The following is a 5,748-nucleotide window of genomic DNA, read 5'->3' as shown; positions in this document are numbered from 1 at the left end:
GCCATATCAAATGTAGCGAAACTTCGAGGTTTATCATGCTCAAAGCCAAAGAAAGAACAACTTCAAGAGAAGATCCTCTTATGTACTAACCAAGAGGTCATGTGTTATTGGTAGAAACCGGACTTGTCAATGGTGCACTTGGAAAAGTCGAAAAAATTGTGTACAATGATAGTAATAAACTACCTCAACTCCCTTTGTTTGTCATTATTGAATTTAAAAACTATATTGGGCCAATGGGACCACAACAACCCACATTATAGTCCACTAGCAAATACCATTAAAAATGGCATGGGCCCTAACAATACACAAATCTCAAGGCCTTACACTTCAGAAAGTAACCATTGACATTGGGAACACAGATTAACAAGGGCTAACATTCATAGCAATAACAAGAGTTCGTGAACTTGCAGACCTTTGAATTCAACCATCATTCACATTTGAAAGATATGCACATATGCAACAAAAACCATTTGTTGCACGAATAAAAGAAGAGGAGGCTCGCCTACTATCATTATCAAATACTCCTCCAACAAAGCCAAATTTAAAATAACCACTAAATGTAAGATTCAAATTTTTCATTTTCATTAATTAGAATAAAAGTGCAAAGTTGTCAATTCACATTTGATGAATACAAGAGATATATTGATTACATAAATGACATGTACACAGGGTTCAAGAACTTGGCATACCCAATACAAGAATGGCTCTCTAAAGATGATTACTGATTACAAAGTTTTCTATAACAAATAAGGCAAGCAATGACACATAAGTGCACTCCATCATAACATTACATATAACAATGAGGTAATTGTTTTTATAAATAGAAAACATGTATCACTTCTCATTTTCCATCTAAACCAATTATTATGATAGTTGATGAACATAATTTGTGTGACACTTGTGCAACTCCATTTTTTGGCCACAAATATGCATGTCATTTTCAATTACCTAAATAAGTATTAAATTACAAATAAATTAAACCATTTTCAAACAACTGCAAAATTTGTAAAACAAATAATAGTACCTGTAACAAAAATTATTTAAAAAAAATATGAAATACTTATTGCACACTAAAATACTACAAATAAATTATACAATTTATAAATCAATCGAGTTGAAATCTTGACGACTATACATTTTAAAACACATTCGAAATACCTAATTGCGATAACAAAGTTTCTTTTGAATATTGTTTTAAGCCCTGATCTGTGCCGTAATTGTCAAACATTAGGTAATTTTTGGCAAAGCGTGATATATGTCACGTTGCGATCATAGGATCGGATGCGCGACGTGTTAAAAGTCGTGGAACGTGCAAGGACTTGGTGCGAACGAGATAAACTCACGCTAAGAGTCTTTGTATCTTAATGACCTGTCGCTTTTATCCGTGGATCTATGCCATGCTCCTTCCTCTTGCGTCTTTACTACGATCACGGACTTCTGGGTATGCGTTCAAAAGTTGACCCGCAACGTGTCTCTTTAAGCTTTCACACGCAATGTTACGGTCAGAGTTACTGTTTTGTCTCTTTAATATTTAAGATTTACAAATATATTAAATATTGAATATTAAGGACAGCAACTCCCACGCGGTTTGCAACGGTGACTCTGACCGTAACATTGAATGTTTTGAACGGCGGTTCTCTTTAAAATCTCGGACCATCCATGGAATAGTCTCTTCCAGAACCTGTAATTTGACTTTTAAGGTCTCTTGGAAGTGACACCTCTCCTTCGGTGGGGAGGGAGGGGGGGAGGGGTCCGCGGGGGTTTCCGCTTGAGCATGCCTCCTATACTTTAACTCTAGAGGGAGATTTCTCCATTGTTAACCTGTAATTGAGCAATGGAGAAAATTAGTGGGAAGTTTTGCTTAAGCCTGCTTTTGTTATTTGGATTGTGTATCCAACTGAAAAGTTGTGCTGCTGCAGTGGAGGGTAGGGATACTCTTTCCCTGGGCACCTCAATTACTGGAAATCGGACAATAATTTCAAAGAATGGCACTTTTGAACTGGGCTTCTTCAGCCCAGATGGTTCCAATAGCTGGTATATCGGCATCTGGTATGCCAATTTAAAAGAGCGAACATATGTGTGGGTGGCCAACAGGGAGACTCCTGTGAAAACCAGGTCTGGTGTTTTGAAGCTGTCAGAAGAGGGTGATCTTGTACTGTTCGACGAAACGGGTGCTTCTATTTGGTCTGTCAATGTGACCAAAAAGTCTTCTAAGGCTGTGATATTAGAGTCTGGTAACTTTGTAATGCTCAGCGGTGACACCAAATCTGAAACTGTATGGCAGAGTTTCGACTATCCAGTCGACACTTTCTTGCCAGGCATGAGGTTCGGTCGACAGCAAAAGCTGATCTCTTGGAAAAGCTCATTGGATCCTTCTCCTGGGCTTTTCTCTTATCAGCTCGATCCATCTGGAACCAAACAATTCATCTTGAAATGGAACAATTCTGTGCAGTATTGGACAAGCGGAACATGGGACGGCAAAGTTTTCAGTCAAATCCCACAAATGGCGAACACAGACTTCTACAATATCAGTGTTGAAGATACTAAATCTGGTTTGTATTTCACATTTTCATTGACGAATATGAAGAACGCGCTGTCACGATACGTCCTAACAAAGTCTGGAGGGATGCAATTCTATCTTCTAATTGATAATGGGGAATGGAGCATGATCTGGTCTCAACCAACAGACCAATGTTCCGTATATGGTCTCTGCGGCGCTTTCGGAACCTGCAATTTCAACAATCTTCAGTCTTGCAGCTGTGTTGAAGGCTTCACCCCAGCTGACACTCGCACCTGGGAGTCGGGAGAGTCGTGGTCGAGTGGTTGTGTTCGGCAGAGCTCGTTGAACTGTGATGCCAAAAACGGCAGCACGGACGGATTCCTGGAGCTGCGCGTCACGTTACCTAATGATTCTGCTTCGTCATATCCTGATGCAACCACACAGAAAGATTGCGAGAAAGCCTGCCTCCTCAACTGCTCCTGCACAGCGTTTACGTTCAATCCGTCGACGAGACTCTGCCAGATCTGGTCTAAAGAATTGCTGAACATGCGTAACTCCATTCCAACAAAAAGCAACTCAAATGTTTTCATTCGAGTAGCTGCCTCTGTGCTTTCTCAGGCCAAGGAATTGTCGTCCTTCAAGCACAAAACAGCAACTATCGTAGGCGCAGTGCTCGGCGTGGTTGCTGCGCTTTCAGCCGTTTTGGGTATATTTATGTTTTTATTCAGGAGAAAGCAGCGAGTCGTACCGCCGCAGAGGTGGGCGGAGTCCTGCAACCCATCTCTCAGAGCGTTTACTTACAAGGAGCTCAAGACCGCGACCAGGAATTTCACCCAGGAGCTGGTAGGTAGAGAATTCTTCTCTGTGTACAAAGGCACACTGAGGGATAGCAGTCAAGTGGCCGTGAAAAAAATCGGGAACTCGAGGAACGGGGAGAAACAATTTCACAAGGAGTTGAGCACGGTGGGGAGATTAAAACACCAGAATCTGATCGAGCTCCGTGGGTTCTGCTCGGAAAAGTCGCAGAATGTTTTGGTGTACGAGTACATGTCCAACGGATCCCTGGATTCATTCTTATTCGACAATTCAAAAGCCCAATACAAGGTCCTTGATTGGAAGACCCGATTCCACATAGCCCTGGGGACCGCAAAGGGGATCGCTTATTTGCACGACAAGGAAGTCGTGCACTGCGATATAAAGCCCGAGAACATCCTGCTGGACTCGAAATTTAGCCCTAAAGTTGGAGGTCTTGGGCTGGCTAAGATCGAGGGAATAGATTTCAGCCACGAAGAGACTTTCATCCGAGGGACGAGGGGTTACTTGGCGCCCGAGTGGATGTCTGGTTTGCCCATCACTGCAAAGGCTGATGTCTATAGTTTTGGAATGACTCTGCTTGAGATCATTGCAGGGCGAAGGAATGCAGATCTGATGGTGGAGTCGAGCAATAAGTTTTTTCAGGCGTGGGCTGCAGAGCAGATGAGAAGGGGGAATCCTTTGTTGTATGAGGAGGATGAGGATTTTGGTCATGGCAACTCGGAGGGGGAGGAGATAAGAAGAGCTACCATGGTAGGTGGATGGTGCGTTCAGGAAAGAGAAGAGGCGAGACCTTACATGTGGCAGGTCATCAAAATTCTGCAGGGTCCTCTCGATCTTCAAACATCAAAAGCTCTGCAACTTCTACTTGACGGAAGAGGACACCATGTTCTATCTTAGTTAAAGGTCACTCCTCCACTGCTACATCATGAATTCGTTCATTTCGATAACTCCAGGGAAATCTCTTGCTAAGATTGATGAACGTGACGGGTGTACCGCTGGAAAGTTCATTCAGATGTGCCTTAAGGTGTTCATAATTTCTGCTTCCAAAGATGAGTGTGCGTGCAATTCCTTGGAGTTGCGTGAGATTGTATTGCTAATGTCAAAAAGCTGGTGGAATCTACTTTGGTGTACAGAGAAAGGGAGTGCAACTATATATTTTCCTACTTACACTAGTATTGTAATTCATTCATAGAAACAGTCCTCTTTCAAATGAATTACTTGTTGTGAGTTAAAAGGAAAAATAAATTTGAAATTAAATAATTTTTTTAAAGTAATATTAGAGTATTTCAAATAAGCTAATTGTTAATCATTTTGTTTTTTTTGATTTATTGAAAATAAATTTAAAGAATCTCATTAATTAAGGATCGTTGTTCAATGTTCTCTTCAATAAAGAAAATTGACAAACTCTCATACATAATTGGTAATGATTTGATGACAATAAGGTCAGTCATTGTGTTCTCATTTATGTCAACTTCGTATTGAGTTGATTGACAGTGCTTTAGATGAGCTAGTAAGTGTGTGAGAAGTTAAATCTACTGTTGTAGAAGGAATTAGAGTGTGTCAGTTCATGCTCGCATGAGGAGAGAACATTCCATCCAGTGGGGCGATACCTTTGAAAGTTCCCCACTATCTATAGGGTCCAGTCTGGAAGGGAAAGGTTGGAAGGCAAGCTTGACCTAGCAGAGGAATGCCAATAGATCGATAGGGCCTTTCTAGTTGACTGAGCAGAGCTCTTATGGGAGACTTCACTCTATCTTTAGACGTCATGCATTGGTTCACATGCATTTGCAATATGTATTGAGAGAGTTATGACTAACTGACGGATAATAGTGAAACCTAAGACCATATAGTGATAGAGGATGAATAGTTAGATTCATCTACCAAATCAGTTTGGGTTCAAGTATTGCAGTTCACTTTGAATTATCTTCATTGAGCTATGAGATTGTTGCTACAATCATGAGATAATTGGAATCCTATAAGGCATAGTTTCAAAAGGTAGTTCTAAATAGGTTGGAAAAGTATTCCTAACTATCCTCAATCAGCGATGATGCAATTTTTTTGGGGGAATGTTTTTTTGTTTTAGGTATTATGGTGACATGGTAGATACGATGTGTAATGATGAGTCATCTTCGCATCAACTTTAGTGATAAAGTTCATCAAGTTTATGGAAGCATCTTGGAAAGTGTCAAGAAGTTTGACTATTCTTTATCAAATCAACGTGTGAATACATTTAGAGATTGACATGGATTTGTAAATATTTTTTATTGTTTAGTAATAAATTTTGGTAGACTAGGTTGAATCATGAAATATGAAATTCAAATGTAATATGTTTAAGGCTAATTGGTTTCCCTATTTAGTAAAAATGTGATGTAGGGGCCTCTAAGGGTCAAGGTTGTTGACTTAGATGTGGGTTTTGGTTAAGATTTACTTTT

At 40.3% G+C, this 5,748-nt stretch overlaps 1 pseudogene across 1 annotated transcript; it reads left to right on the top strand.

The window, feature by feature from the left end:
• The first annotated feature begins 1,757 nt into the window (after nucleotides 1-1,757).
• LOC149554091 (G-type lectin S-receptor-like serine/threonine-protein kinase At2g19130 pseudogene) lies at nucleotides 1,758-4,590 on the top strand (annotated as a pseudogene). Its single transcript, XR_016353224.1, has one exon. The product of XR_016353224.1 is annotated as a G-type lectin S-receptor-like serine/threonine-protein kinase At2g19130 pseudogene (transcript).
• The last annotated feature ends 1,158 nt before the right edge of the window (nucleotides 4,591-5,748 follow it).

Source organism: Cupressus sempervirens, chromosome 6, assembly GCF_028749045.1.
Source record: "Cupressus sempervirens isolate cs-2001-9-10 chromosome 6, ASM2874904v1, whole genome shotgun sequence".
Classification (NCBI taxonomy): Eukaryota; Viridiplantae; Streptophyta; class Pinopsida; order Cupressales; family Cupressaceae; genus Cupressus; species Cupressus sempervirens.
The sequence above is the reverse complement of the archived record's forward strand: the minus strand, read 5'-3'. Positions and strand labels throughout refer to the sequence as shown.